Source organism: Microtus pennsylvanicus, chromosome 11, assembly GCF_037038515.1.
Source record: "Microtus pennsylvanicus isolate mMicPen1 chromosome 11, mMicPen1.hap1, whole genome shotgun sequence".
Classification (NCBI taxonomy): Eukaryota; Metazoa; Chordata; class Mammalia; order Rodentia; family Cricetidae; genus Microtus; species Microtus pennsylvanicus.
The window spans coordinates 13862321-13878250 of NC_134589.1; the positions used below are offsets into that span (position 1 = coordinate 13862321).

At 50.2% G+C, this 15930-nt stretch overlaps 1 protein-coding gene across 1 annotated transcript in view; it reads left to right on the forward strand.

The window, feature by feature from the left end:
• The first annotated feature begins 12795 nt into the window (after positions 1–12795).
• Cacng5 (calcium voltage-gated channel auxiliary subunit gamma 5) overlaps positions 12796–15930 on the forward strand; it is a 48470-nt gene continuing 45335 nt past the window's right edge. Inside the window, exon 1 of the mRNA XM_075990293.1 lies at positions 12796–13123. The gene's annotated coding sequence lies outside the window, so the exon portion shown is untranslated. The remainder of the gene's footprint in view (positions 13124–15930) is intronic.

Here is a 15930-nt window from a genome sequence, read left to right on the forward strand (position 1 = left end):
ACAGATGAACCATTTCAAGGTTTACTTGCGTGCACACACAGATCATATACACACTATATCCTAGCACACCACGTTGCTAGTTACTGTATATTTTAGTGGTGAGTTGCTGTGTAACTAATTATTCTGCCACTTGACAACTTAAATATTTGCTGTCTCACAATTTTTTGTTTTTTGTTTTGGTTTGTTTTAGCTTTTTGGAGTTTTTTTGGTTGGGGGGGTTGTTTGTTTGTGTTTTGATTTTTTGAGACAGGGTTTCTCTGTAGCTTTGGAGCCTTCCTGGAACTCTCTCTCTCTCTGTAGACCAGGCTGGCCTTGAACTCACAGAGATCTGCCTCCCAAGTGCTGGGATTAAAGGCGCGTGCCTGTCTCACAGTTTCTACAGGGTGGGAGTTTGGGACAGCCAATCCGAGATGACCGGCATCAACTCTTCATGAAAGGGCAGCGGTGACATTCTTGCCCTCAGACATACCTCCATGAGTCTCCCTGTTGGTTTCTATATTTTCCCTTTTTACTTTTAATTATAAATGCCCTACTGTTATCCTACATAGTGATGGTTAAAAATCTTGAAAAGGGGGCTGGAGACATGGTTTGGTGGTTAAGAGCACTGGCTTCTCTGGCTGAGGACTCAGGCTCAATTCCTAGCACGCATATGGTTCTCTGTAATTGTCTGTAACTCCAGGTCCAGGGGCTCTGCTGGCCTCTGTGGCCTCTGCACACATGTACACAAACATCCATGCAGGCAAACACACTCATATGTGCAAAATAAAAATTTAATATCATTGTTGTGAAATCTTTAAAAATATGGAAAAATCAAGACAAAAATAATACATTTCATTCATCATCACAGAACCTAAAGAGAACATGATGACATCTGAGTTTGTTTCTTTTCTTCTTGCATATTATTTTACCCTGTGGGGTCACAGTGGGAAGCCAAGTGCCTCCCCTGCTTTTCCGTGTATGTATATTACCATGAATATATAATATTGCATACCTTTCTCAAGTCATTAAGAACTCGATACTAGTTGGTTGGTTTGTTGAAACAAAGTCTTGCTGCATAGCCCAGGCTGGCCAGAAAGTCTCTTTGGAGCCCAGGCTAGCTGTGATGGTTTGAATGAGAAATGTCCTCAGTAAAGTCAGTTATTTGAACCCTTGGTGTCCCGTGCGTGGTGCTGTTTGGGGAGGGGAGCCTTGCTGAAGGATGCCACTGGGGCAGGCTTCACCACACTTCCAGCCCTCACCCTGCTCAGTGCTCTTGGTTAAAGGTGTAATTGCCCACTTTCCCGCCCCTGCCACCAAGCCTGTCTCTTGTCACCATGCCTCTTTCCTGCCCCTGCCACCAAGCCTGTCCCTTGCCACCATGCCTCTCTCCTGCCCCTGCTGCCAAGCCTGTCCCTTGCCACCATGCCTCTCTCCTGCCCCTGCCGCCAAGCCTGTCCCTTGCCACCATGCCTCCATCCACCCACCATGATGCACGCTCATCCCAGCCCTCTGGGACAATAAGTCAAAATAGATTTTCTCTTCAAGTTGCCTTTGGTCATGGCATACACAATGCTTTTATGGCAGCCTCAGACAGGTAACCATCACATTGACTTTGAATTCCAAAATTCGCCTTACCTCAGGCTGCCAGCTCCTGGAAATTACAGGCATGTGTCCCCACATCCGGATCTTCACTGAGTATCTTCAGCGACTACTGCTTTCCTTTGTACAAATTAACAACCCTTGTTATTAAGCCTGCTATCATTAAAATTTCAGAGACTTCCGTTTTTTTATGACTTCGAACAGTTAATTCAGTTGGGGGGGCACCTTTGGTCCAAATTTTTTTTAATATACTTTTGTGTCATTTCCTCAGCTGGATCCCAGAAACATAATTGAATGAGCTTTTTAAAAACTATCGGTATTTGTTTATGGTTTATTGTGGTTTGTTTATTTGAGACAGGGTCTTACGAAACCCAAGCTGGTCTCAAACTGGTAGCTGAGGCTGGACTTGAACTCCCAATCCTCCTGAGTGCTAAAATTATAGGCTACAGCACTGTGCCTGGTGTGAAACCTTGTTTTCTGTAGTGACATTTTCTTGCCTCAGGATCAACTAAAAAACCAGCGGGGTTTTTTGTTTTGTTTTAATGTCGTACTGTTTCTACATGGCTTGCCACCTGGTCATCGTCAAGAGTCAACCCACTCGTCTCTTCATTCCGCAAATGTTTGTGTGTACCCTGTACAGTGCACAGGACCAGGCTACAAAGGGACGCAATGGCTGTCGCAGCTTGTAGTCAAGAGGATATTTGCCTTTGGCTTCTTTCTGCAGGATTTGAAGCTGCTTGAAGTAAAACACGCCGAGCAAATAATTAAATAGAAATAGACCATCAGGCCCGAAGAGAATAAAAACGTATATTTTCCACAAGAATCAATAAAATCCCTGTCACTGAGCTTAAAGTTATCTGTGCGTTTCCTAGAACCCAAATAAAGTGGGAGTCGTGATGGTCAGTCACGTGGTTCTTGTTCCAGGAACCTTTCCGCCTCTGGGGAAGACAGCCTTTCCTAGCACTGAATTCCAAAAGAAAGATTTTATTGCATCAAAGAGACACTGTCAATATCAAAATTTTGCTTTTTTAGAGGCATTTTGAAGTATTTTTTTGTTTTATTTTGTTTTGTTTCTTTTTGAGATAGGGTCTCACGTGACACAGGCTGGCATCAAACTCTATGGCTGAGACTGCCCTTCAACTCCTGATCCTCCTGCCTCCACCTCCCTGAGACTGAGAAGACAGTCCGTACTGTACCGCAGAAAAGCAACTGGCAGATTGGAGTAGTTTTGTTCCTTCTTTCCAAAGCAATCAGTTCCGTGGCCTGTCTCCCCTGGCCTGTCGGTAGTGATCTGCATCAGCTACTAGGCAAATATAAAAATGAAATTTTATGAAGGTGACCGACAGGGATGTTCAGGCCAGTGTCTGGAAAAGTAGCCAATGACACGGTCCACCTCGGTCCAAGAATAGGATTTCGAATTCCTGGAGGAAAAAGAACAATGAGATGTCATGTTTTATCTGTCAACTTGGCAAAAGTTAAAAGCCTGTTTTAAAGATTAAAACCCAATTTTGGCAGGAGTTGGGGAAGCCAGCCCTCGCCTACCCTGTGGGTGGGAACAGAAATTGGTGCAATAACTTTGGAGGGCAATTTGGCACTCTGAAACAATAGTCTTTAAAAATGTGCTTACACACAGCTGTTCTACTTTAGGAGACTTTTGCAAGGGGGGATGGGAGGCACACAAAGCCTTGGGTGGTGGAACTTCATTCTCCCAGGCTGTTAGGATTGAGCTCAACCAGCTGCAGAGCTGGGGTTCAGCTGGCCTTCGCAGTCACTCACGTGAGCTTATATTCATTTATTCATTAGATCACTCATTAATCTATTCATTTTGTGTGTGTATTGGGATGGGTGTGGGGGTGTGTATGGGGTTTGGGTTCATGTATGCCACTGCACAGGCGTGCACATGCATGTGGAAACCAGAGGACAGCCTTGGATGTCATTCCTCCTCAGGGTTGTCCACCTTGCTTGTCACAGAGACCTGAGGCTGATCAGTGAGGCCAGGTTGGCTAGCCAGCGCTAACCATCTGCCTGTCTCTACCTCCCCAGTGTTGGGACCACAACAAGCGCGTGCCACCCTGACTGACTGGATTTTCCACTGGGTATTGGAGATCAACCTAAGCCCTCGTCGTTGCATGCCAAGGGCTTTACAGACTGTGCCACCTCAGTCTGTGCCACCCCATGCCATGCTCTCTTCTTAAAACTTGTTATTCTGGAATAATTTAAGACTCAGAACAGTGTGGTCTCTCCCCATCTGTTCTTCAGCCAGTTTCCCCTTTGATTTTGATCAACGCAGGCAGGCGTGCAAACAGAGCTAGGGAGCGGCTGCCCCACTGAAGACCTTCTCCGGAGTTCCCCGGTGTATGTCCGCACACACACAGTGTGGGAGATCCGCTGCTGGGGAAGTCTACCTCATCGGGTGGGTTCCTATGGGCCGCCACCATCATCAGGATATGGAACTTGTTCTAGACCATAAGACGCTCACTTCGGCTGGCACTTTGCAGCCAGACCCCTGCCTCAGCAGAGCCCCTGGCAACCACCACTGCGTTCTGCCTCTCTATCGTTTGTCATTTTGAGTGTTGTAGAAACAAAAGCACACAGGCCTGGAGGGGTGGCTCAGTTAGTGGGGTGTTTGGTGCACATACGGAAACACCGGGGTGTGATGACATAGGCCTGCAGTCTCAGCTCTGGGGAGAGAAGGCAGGCAGACCCCTGGATCTTTCTGGCCAGCCAGGCTAGCGGAATGTATGAGCTCTGGGTTCAGAGAGAGGCCCTGTCTCAAAAATAAGATGGTAAGCAATAGAGGAGCCTAGCCAGGGTTGATCCTGACCTCCACAAAAGTAGGCATACACATACACACACACACACACACACACACACAGAGAGAGAGAGAGAGAGAGAGAGAGAGAGAGAGAGAGAGAGAGAGAGAGAGAGAACCTTATGTATATTTTATCATCCTTTCTTCACTCTCTTTTCAAACCTTTACCCAACTACACCTTCCCCTCGCTCCTCCTTAGCCTCTGCTCATTCTTACAGTCTCATCATCCATAGACCAATCCTAAGAGACAGAAAGGTGACCCATGTACATTCTGATGGAGCCATATCACTGTGCGCCTATAGGCCCATGAATATTGGCCATGTTAGGTTCCCAATTCAGATTCATTTACCTGTGGCTGAGAGGAGCAGGCTTTTTAGTACAAAACATGCCCAGCTCAGCATACCCCATCACTGAGGAGGGTACAGGGAAGTCCCAGCAGAGAAGTGCAGGGGCACACAGGGTAACTACACACCACGCCCAGCTCAGCGCACAACAGTCCGATCATCCATGGCTGTGAGCTACCCATTCCTCTGCAACCCTGAGCAATTCAAGATGGTCCAGAGATAGCAAGTTAACACAGAAGAGGTTCCAGAGTTTTCCCCAGTATGAGAAAGTGGCTTCATGTGCAGTTTCTTTGTCTTTAAAAATTGTGTGTGTGTGTGTGTGTGTGTGTGTGTGTGTGTGTGATGTGGCCAAGTATGAGAGCACATCTGTTTGCAGGACCAAGTACACATCAATGCTAACACGTACGGAGGCTGAAAGCGGACCTTCAGTGATGCCCCCAGTCAGTCTCCACTCTATTTGTACAGCCCAGGTCTCTCAGTGAACCTAGAGTGCTCTGATTTGGTTTGTTTAGCTAACCAGTCTGTTCCAGGGAATGCCCCTGTCCCCGACTCTGGAATGCTAGGATTATAGGCATCTGATACACCTGCACAGATTTTATGTGACTTCTGGGGATCTGAACCCTGGTCCTCACCCTTGGCAGAAAGGGCTTTATCCACCAGTCACCTCTCCAGTCCCTGTATGGTTTCTCTAGACATTCTTACCCAGGGAACATTGCCCAGAAGACTATAGCTCTGGCAAGAACAATTTATAGATAAATAAAATAGAACCCAAAACAATAAACTAAGGGTGGCAAAGAAAGATTAAAGGCCAGAGAGGAGATGCTGGGAATTTATTAGATGGAAAACAATGCAGTGTAAAGATTTCCATGAGCTAGGCAGATTGTTCCATCCTAGATTCGTTAAGCTAGGCGGATCATTCCATCCTGCATACCCCGTGTCATTCCTGTGACTGGGAAAGTCATTGCGCGGTCCATCCTCAACCGTCACACACCCTCCTGTCTCCAGACTCCCCGTGGAGCAGAACCAGAATGCTTGCTCTGGTCAGGAAGGTTTTTCCGCACCCCTTTCCTGCTCCCCCTCCTCCTCCATCACTAGAGAGAAACTAGAGAGAAACTAGGGTCACTATGTAATTAACAGATGTGAGTCAAAAACATTGTGATAAATGTAGGAAGCCGTCCCTCAGTGTCTGGGCTCATTTTTGTCCGTTTGACATAAACTGGTATCACCGGGAAAGGGGAAACTTCAAATGAGGACCCGCCTCCATCCGACTGGTCTGTGGATGTGTCTGGGGGAGATTTTCTTCAGTAGAGATTGATGCAGGAGGGCTCAGCTCACTGCAAGTGGTACCACCTCTGAGCAGGTGGCCCTGGGTTTCAGCGAGAAAGCAAGCTGAACAAAACCATAAAGGGCAAAGCCAGTAAACAGCACTCCTCCACGGTCTCGGCCTCCGTTCCTGTCGTAGGTCTGATGAAGGACTATGACCTGTAAACCAAGTCAACCCTTTCCTCCCCAAATTCGTTTTGGTCAGGATACCTATCCCAGCAACAGAAGCCAAGCCAGGACAGTATCCCTGGGGTCTCTAAGGATATCAATATCCATATTGTGCTGAAGTGCCCGTATGAAATAGAGGGGGTGGGATATGGCCCAGCCTGCAATGGAGGCTGCTGCCGGGTCCCTTAAACAGACCGAGGGGTGGAAGGCTGCTGTGGCCGGAAGGGATTCTGTCAGGCTCCTCTGCTGGTCTTCTAGCAAGCTCCTCCACTCATTGATTTCAAAGCTTTTTTCATTAACTTCAAAGCTAGGAAATGGCTACTTAAGATCCTATTTCCTGTCATCCTGAGAGCCAGGTAATTGGGAGGTGACACAAGCCTAGGCTGGCTTCCTTTGTTCTGACGTGAATGGAGATGCTCTCATTTTCTAGCCCCGCTTTTCTCTAGGCTCCCATGCCATCTTCGAGGGACAGGGTTCTCGCCTTTGCTTGGGAACCCAGCCTCTCTCCAGGCTGATAAGGTCTGTCGTGCGCAGCGTACCTGGTGGGAGGAGACCACGAGTCTGACCCCATATTACGTGAGCTGAGCCCGGATCCCTGGACAAGCTTCCAGAGCTTGTGACTGTGAAGCCATACTTCCTGGTGGAGTGTTCTCTAAGGCCCTACACACCTGTCACCAGGCCTGTTTAACCCCTATGGTTGGTAGGTGTGGTTCCACGCTGATGTCTTTTTTGTTTTCTTTTGTTTTTCAAGACAGGGTTTCTCTGTGCAGCCCTGACTGCCCTGGAACTCGCTCTGTGTGGACCTTGAACTCACAGAGATCCGCCTGTTTCTGCCTCCCAAGCGCTGGGACTAAAGGCGTGTGCTACAATGCCTAGCTATGATGTCTTTATCTTTGTATATATGTATATACATGTTCGTGTGTGTGTGTGTGTGTGTGTGTAGAACAGAGGTTGATGTCATTTGTCCTCTATTGACCCTCCCCCCTTGATACAGGACCTTTCACTAAACCTGGAACTCCCAACTTCAGCTTGGCAAGCTGACAAAAGTCCCAGGGATGCCTGTGTCTCCCCAGTGCTGGGACTACAGGCACCCCACCACATACAGCACTTGACTGGGAACAGGAGAGCAGAACCCTTCTGCTTGTATGCCAAGCACTTTACTGACTAAGCAGCCATCGCGCCAACTCAGTCTTTATCTTATTGGGGGAGGGAGGGTTTCACTGTGTAACAGCCTTGGCTATCCTGGAACTACTATACCTGTAGACCAAGGAGCGTACCACCATAGCCCATCAGTGTCTCCCGGAGGCCTAAGGCTTGAGTCACTAAAGATGCTTTATAGGGTTCAGGTGAGAACAAGGAACAATTTGGAGCAGTGGTTCTCAACCTGTGGGTCGTATGCATATCAGATATTTACATTACGATTCATAACAGTAGCAAAATTAGAGTTATGAAATAGAAACAAAATGATTTTATGGTTGGGGGTCACTACAACATGAGGCACTGCATTAAAGAGTCACAGCCTCAGGATGGTTGGGAACCTCTTCTTTGGAGTTTGTGATTCCCTGCAGAGACCTCCAGGATCGCCAGGCTCTTTAGCCTACGGGGAGCTGTCCAGGTGCTGACTGCCATTGCGCCCCTCCAGCCTCCTGCAGCAGTTTCTTTCTTCCTCCTCGCCGCCCGCACCCCCCACCTGCTTCTCCCCACCCCCCCTCCCAGTCCAACATAGTCTACTTCACCCAGGGCCTTTATTTGAGATTATTCCTTGTAGCTTTCTCCGTAACCAAAATTGAGAGACATCTTCATTCTGCGGGTGGGCTCCCCTGACCCTGAAACTGTTTTAGAAGCAATCATCCAGTTACCAAGGGGACCACGCAGGAGAGCAGAAGCCGAACAGCTGGCCTGTGTGCAAGCAGAGAGCACGGTGCAGAGAACATGGGGAACAGCCGTGCTGGGAACAAGACCGGCTGTGGCAGTCACCAGGTGGGAATGCAGGAGGCAATGTCTTCACCTCGGTTCCACAGGATGCTGCCTCGAGAACAAGGGAGAGCGTGTTCCCTTGCAAGAAAGGAAATCACTTCTTTTCCTACTGAGCCTGGAGCCTCAGCAAGGCACTTACTGGGCTGCAGGAAGAAGAGGGGTGGGTGGCTGGGAGGGAGCATTGAGAACAGCTTAAACTGGCTGATAGAAAAATGGAGGGATGTGACGAGGTCTGAAATAATAGGGGGCAAGGGAGAATATACCTGTATCTCCGTAGAACACCTGTCATGCCCAGCCCAGCAAAGTTAAATGCAGGAGGAAAAGGGAGTCACTCATAGAGCAGACTCTATAGGCAAGAAGAAGAAGGAGTTGCTCTCCAGATCTTCTTCTTCTTCTTCTTCTTCTTCTTCTTCTTCTTCTTCTTCTTCTTCTTCTTCTTCTTCTTCTTCTTCTTCTTCTTCTTCTTCTTCTTCTCCTTCTCCTCCTTCTCCTTTTCCTCCTCCTCCTCCTCCTCCTCCTCTTCTTCTTTTCTCTCTCCTTCTCCTTTTCCTCCTCCTCCTCCTCCTCCTCTTCATCTTCTCTCTCCTCCTCCTCCTCCTCCTCCTCCTCCTCCTCCTCCTCCTCCTCCTTCTTGTTCTTCTTCTCCTTCTTGTTCTTCTTCCTCCTATAGTTTTAGGATGACCTCAAATTTACTATGTGCCCAAGGATGACCTTGAACTCCTAAACTGATCTTCCTTCCTCCACCCCCTTGGTGGTTGGATTGTTGATATTCACCATTACACCTGATTTGGGTGGTGCTAGAAACCAAAGTCAGGACTGTGCATGCCAGGCAAGCACTCTGCCAGCTGGGCCACATCACCAGCCCTAGTCCTGTCAGTCTTCCCTGCTTGCCTAGTCTGCTCTGTGTGACTCAGAACAGCTCCCTGACTCTCCCGTTATCATCAGCTCTTGGGGCCAAGGGCCTTGTCTCAAAGAGCAGTCTGAAGAGTTTGGCTTTTGCTCTCACCTTCAGCAAGGGTGATGCTCGGGTAAACAGAGCCTGATCTTGCCGTTTCCCTTTGGGTGCTGGAATCTGGCTGCCTCTGGGGAAGTTTACCTCATTACCTCATTTACCTCATCCAGTTCCCCACAGGCAGTGGTGATGTCTGAGCTGGTGATCTTGCTTTAAGAATCAACTATGCTAACACAGAGAACACTTTTAATGTGTGACTGTCTTGAGTAATGACAGGGATTTATAATGTTACCACTCAATCAGCCCTCCATGGGGGCAGCTAGTCATCACACTCAACTCCTGCCTGATGCACTGTTCCACCTCCACCAGGCCATTTTCCCTCTCCTCTTCTCCACATACAGAGACATACCTATGTGTCACCAAATAACAAAAATACGAACTTGGCCTGGATCTGCAGAAAAGTGCTGATCCCCTCGGTCCTGGACACACACACACACACACACACACACAAAGGGTGCTGCCACCTGTCTGTCACTGACAGGTTCACATCTGTGGGGACCACCACTGGGACCTAGAGTTTGGGTTCCCAGCCCAGTTGCTTGTTGCTCACTGTGTAGCAATCAGCTCACAAGCAAGGCGGAGGCACCAGCAAACACTCTGTGGAGAGTAACAACCAGCTGGTCTTTCCTAGCCCATGGCAGGTGTCTATCAAAAGTCATCCAGAAAGTTCTACTGTTCAGTTATCACATACAGGAACTCTGGTCACAGAAGACATCACGTCTCCCCTCTCCATGATCCCAAAAGGCGGAGAGAATAGGCTGACAAAGTAGACGCCTGAAAGTGCACCTGTCAGCATCTCCCCCTCCCTAGGTCAGGAGAGACTGTCAGGAAGCTCCCCTCCCCTGTCCCCCCAGACACAACTGGGCATATTCTTCCACATGTATGCAGAGCTCACTCGGCAAGGCCACCGCGCATGCGTAGAGAGTGGCAGCGTGTTCCTAATTAAGACCTAAGGTGCGGAAGCTCAGACTAGCTCAACTTGGCTGTGGATTCAGAGAAAGCGCGTGTTTCATGAAACTCCTCGCCCAACAGGGAATCCATGAATTATTGAAAGGATCGAAAAAAGGAGAGCCAGGGAGGGAGATCTGCTCCATTATTCATCAGGCCCGGAGTCCCCACGTCCCCAAGCACAGCTGCTGGCTTTCACACCTACACCATTTCCCCATTATGTCGACAGGAGCGTTTCCAGCCCGCTGTATTGGCAGCTTCGGAGCAGGCTGCCTTCAAGGCGTGTCCTCATCTGCAGCCAGCCCTGCAGAGCTGTAGCTAGGGATGGAGGCTGCCTCCCTTTCCCCTCCGGTCCCAGCTCTGGGGTCCTTCAGCCTTTGGGAGCACCTTAGAGAACCAGAGGGGCTTTTCCACAGTCCCTGTCTGCGTAAGCAGCTGCTTCCGTGTTAGCCACGCCCACCCCGCCCTAGCTCATTTGCATTTCAGACCTGAGCCAGCTGTCTTGGTCCAGATTGCCCCTGCTCCAAACTCCCTCTCAGTCCCGTGCCTAGTGTTGAAATATTCTTCACCCCTACATGTCCAGATCTCAGGACCCGGAAGTAACTTTCATATGGACCATGTCAGGTGTCACTTCCCTTCACCCACAAGGACTCAGAAGCATCCCAGGGGCCCAGGGAGTTCGAGATTCTCACCAGTTCGAGCTGCACGGGGAGGAGGGAGCCTGCGCAAAAAACTGACAGAGCCTCTCCGCCAAAATAATTAAGAATTACGAGATGGGAAAACTTGTCAGTAAATACAACAAACAGCCTTCCTAAGAAAGGCTGTGCAATTGCCCAAGCCATACTCTGATTATACAGAAGTGAACCTCAGAGAGGCTAACCAATTTGTCTGGGGTAACACAGCTAGTTAGGTGGCAAAGACAGGTTGAAGACCCCTTTCTAACAAGCCCACATCCTTTCTCTCTCCACCACTTAAGTCTGGGGCACATTGCCTTGGGCAGAAGGACTGAGGAGAAAGCCATGAGCATCCCCAGAAATGCCCTTTGTAAAGAGTTTCATTGGAAAAAGAAAAAGTTGGCCATGGTGGCGCACGCCTTTCATCCCAGCACAGTGGCAGAGGCAGGCGGATCTCTGTGAGTTCGAGGTCAGTGTGTAGCCCTGGCTGTTCTGACACTCACTCTACAGACCAGGCTGGCCTCAAACTCAGATTTTCAAGGTCTTTTCATGGCACGGGTCCAACACACCTGCAGTTTAGTTTGTTTAGTGGTAATCTCTTTGGCAGCTTTAGTCTCTGGCAAATTTATCCAACTTTTAGTCATTCGTTCAACAAACGTCTCCCTCGTCCCTGCTACACGCCAAGCCTTCTGCCTAAACCCGCTCATAGTATAACCAAGGAGCCTGGCAGTCAAGTTAGCATTGCCACACTGACGAGTTCTGGGCCCAGAGAAGGGGGAGAGATGAACCCATAGACCACAGGGACTATCGATAGAATGAGGTGCCCTTCATATATGGTAGTGTCCACCCATAATGTCCGAATCAGGTGACCTTAGCCACATAGGGCTTCCATTACGGCGTGCCTTACAGTCTGGTGCAAATGTGTTTACTGCTGATGGCTTAGTGTCTTGACCAAACTAATATGTGTTTGGGCCAAGGAGACAGCTGAGTGGGTAAGATAGTCCTGACACATGGGAGACAGCAACAGGAGAATCCCTGGGGCTTGCTGGCCAGCTAGCCAAGCCTAATCAGGGTCCCAGTAAGAGACCAAACACACACACACACACACACACACACACACTCACATATATACACGCACACACACACACACTTACACATACATACACATATATGCACACACACACACACACACACACACACATGAGAACCTTCCCCATCTTGACCCACTTCGTTGCCTGTAGGAATTTGACAGAGCTGCTGCTGGGAGCTCCCTGTGGCCTGCCTGGTCAAGCCTACAAGCCTGCAGAGCATCCTCCCAGCTTGCAGCAAATGCCACTGTGTGTAAGGTTCACAAACGTGCGGACAAAGGTATCTGCTGCCGTTTCAGAGAACTGGAGATGGGCAGGTGTTCCAGCCAGAAAGCAAATTCTAGCATTTTCCAAGCCAACTTGGCTGGATAGCCCCTCACCACACCGAGGCTCCAGCTGCAAACTGTCCAGGGATCCATAAGCCTGTAAAATTAAGTTTGACAGTGCCTGGCGTAACCATGGAAGCCATGTATTCCCCCTTAACAATTTAGAGAAGGAGAAAGTTCTTATCGTCAGAGTCAGGAAGCTGTGAGCTGCAAACCCGGTTGTGTGGCTTGCCTTCAGGCACACACACACCTTGGCTCTGAGCCTCTGCGTTAGCATCCGTGAAATGGGACTGTTGTGAAGTCAGATGGCTGAAGACCTGAAAAGCGCTTTGACTAGTGCCTGACCCTCTGGACTCAATAAACAACTGACTGGCACTGGAGTGTTCTCGTCACCATCGGTCGCAGCTGGAGTGTTCTCGTTGCCATCAGTCGCAGTAGCTGGCACAGAAGGTGGGTCTGACTCAAGGCAAGTGTTCTTAATCCGGAAAGCATCCCGTTTCACGACAAACCACCCCCCCCACACACACACACACACGCGCCCGCCCAAACTCTTCACCTAAAACCTCCTCGAGGGTGCTTCCCCACGGCAAGGGTTCTCCCTTGGGTGGAAGACAGCATCCTTCAGTACCAAAACCCACCCACTACTGACAGTATAGGGCGGGCAGGCCCCGCCCAAGCCCCGCCCCAGACCCCGCCCTCTTCGAGTCCCGGGCTCAGCAGCGGCCACTGCCAGGGTCGCTGGCGCAGAGCGGCTCCAGCGGACTGGACGGGGCGGGTGCTCGGCAGGCAACGCACTACGTTCTACCTTACACCGCTCCACCGCGCGCAGCCCGCTAGGGACCTTCCACTCGAGTCTGGGGACGTGACCGCGAGGTAAGAGCCAAGCTGAGCGAGAGGGATAGACTCTCGCCTTGTCGGGTGTCCGGGAAGCGACATCTCCAGTGGTGCCACCGCCACTGCGTCGGACTGGCCTCGTTACTGAGTAGCCAGGGGAAGGGTGGGGCGTGCACCGTGTGTGTGTGTGTGTGTGTGTGTGTGTGTGTGTGTGTGTGTGTGTGGTGATGATGATGATGATACCCTCCTCTTTGCAGACGCTTCCGAACAATTCACCCTCTCCAAAGCCAAAGCCACACTTTTCCACCACAGACTTGAGCCAAACTGAAAGAAATGACCTGGTTGCGGGAAGGGAAAGCCCACTGCCACCTGTTGAGCGGGGCTGCGGGTCTCTAAGCGCCAAATTCCCCAGGCCGTCGGTCTGTGATTGGACTCACTTCCCAGGGGTCTTAGCCATTGGCAAGTTATCTGTCCATCACAGGACATCTGGTCTACCTATATTACACTCATCCTGCCTGCCCTGGGCGACAGAAGGATACCTGGGGAGGATTGGTAGCTGGAAGCTTTGCTGAAAGCTCCTATGGTGGAGCTTCGGACATGGGGATTCCCCCTATACTTTGCGATACCAATGCCCAGGAGCACCCCCTATTTCCCTCACACACACTCCAAAGCGCTCCTTTAATGACTCCATCTCTTTACCGGAATCCTCTCTTGGCAATGGATGAAGCTGCCACACATTAACAGCTTTCACGTGAAATTAACCCTAGGGTCGCCAGGGATTAGAAACCATACTGAGTGCCTGGCTGAGAAACCCTGCCATTGCTGAGGGAATCCCCTCTCAAGACTGGCTCCCAGGGTGCTTAGGAGTGATCGTCTTTGTGTTTGGGCTTCCCATATTCCCACCCCAGCTACCCACCTTCTTATGACACAGAAGGCAAGAATCTCAACCATTCCCAGTCTAGAGGTGTCAGAATTTCGTGACCCGGCTGAGGGTTTAGGGCAGACATGGTAGCTGAACTGTTCACATACAGCTGGGCGAGGCCATCCTTAGTCTGTGATAGAAAGCGTGGACTCCAAGTCCAGTTGCTCAGCCCCTGACAGTGTGGTATTAGGTAAGTCACAGAACCTCTTGGGGTCTCCGTTTCCTCCTCTTGCATATAAAGCCAGGCTGGCAGTCGTGAGAACAAAGTGAGGTCTCTGATGACCGTATCCATTCACAGAAGAGTCTGGAACTGCCTCGGCTTCCTCACAGACCGGACTTGACCACGGGGCCACGTAGTGAGGTTACCCCATTAGTGCTCTGAGAGGGAGGGTGTGCCGTGACAGTTGCAGCTTGATCATTCAGAGTGAGTTTAGATTCCCAGAGTAGAGGATAAAGGAGCTTTAGCTATGGAGCCCTGCCTCTAGAGGGCGCTATCACCACCTCCCCAGGCTTCTGGTCCATTCACTGCAGACTCCTGGGTCACTGCCAGCTGCTCCTTTCCCATGCGCTTGTCTGTCATCCCATCCTGAGTTTGGTGTCAGCCTTACATGTTGGCAGAACCGGGGACAACTACATGTGATTTAGAGCCACCAATAAAGCCCCTCCATCACCAAATATCCATTTCTCCCCAAGCACACCTGTCTGGTCTCTAATATTCCACCGTGAGGGATTCCTCCCTTTGGTCCACTGCCTTGCAGCCCATGTCCGTTACTAAACCTTCACAGCAACGGCTTGTTTAGAAACATTCAGGACCTTAAAGACCAGAGGGTGAGGACAGAAGAACAGAAAGGGAAAGAGGTGGGGGTGCAGGAGAGAAAGGATGGGACTTTGCCAACCTTGGGGCCCCTAGAAATAGACCCAGTAGCCTGGGAGGAAGGGCTGGGCAGGCAGGTGAAGGACTGTACCTCAGCTGGGATTCTCTTTGGGAATAGGAGATGGCTCCTGTTGAGGAAGCCCGGGTAGGCGGTGCTGACTGGGGGTGAGACGCAAGGCCTTGTGGGAGACAAGGACGCCCCAAAGCAAAGCCTCAGCCAGCCAGCCATTCAGCAAGCCCCAGCCCCAAAGGCAGCGACGTAGTTTTCTTGGAATCTGGAGCCTAGGCAGTGGCTCTGGCTGTTTAGTTCGTTAAGGCAGCAGAATAAGGACACCAAGGGAACTTTCAACACTCGTGCCTTCCTGACACACACACACCCTCTGCCCATTGTTCCACCTCTCTGGAGAGAAGCAGAAGCAGAGTAGTTCACCCACACCCTGGAGGGACAGAGGGACTCCACTGGAGCCAGCCTGATGGTTTGTGGGGTCCTGAGTGTACCAATGTGGGGCGTGCTGGAGAACTGGGGGAGGTCCCTGCTGAGAGAGCCCATGCCAGCCTCATAGGGGATGGGTGGATGGGCATCACTTGACTCTGTACACACCATGTCCCATCACCATTGACGAGTCCTGGCTTGTGGTATCCAAAGATGAGTGTTTGCAGCTATCCTGGGTGCTCCCGAAGGCAGAGGTGCAACCAGAAAGGAGACACAATGGATGGACCACTGATACATCTTAATGGCCTTGCATTCCCAATGGATGTCTTTTTGTTTGTTTGTTATGTTTTGTTGGTGTTTTTTCTAATAAAGCTCCATGTCTCCTGTATCTCAGGCTGGCCTTAAACTCTCCACGTAGCTGTGGTTGACCTTGAACTCCTCATCCTGTCTCTAGTTCTCAAATGCTGGGGTTATAGCCTTGGGCCACCATGCCTGGTTTATGCCATGCTAGGGACCAAGCTCAGGACCCCGCACATGGTAGGCAAGCACATTTCCAACTGAGCTGAGCTACAAGCCCAGCCCAAGGCACAACCATTCGTATATATAATGTTGATGGG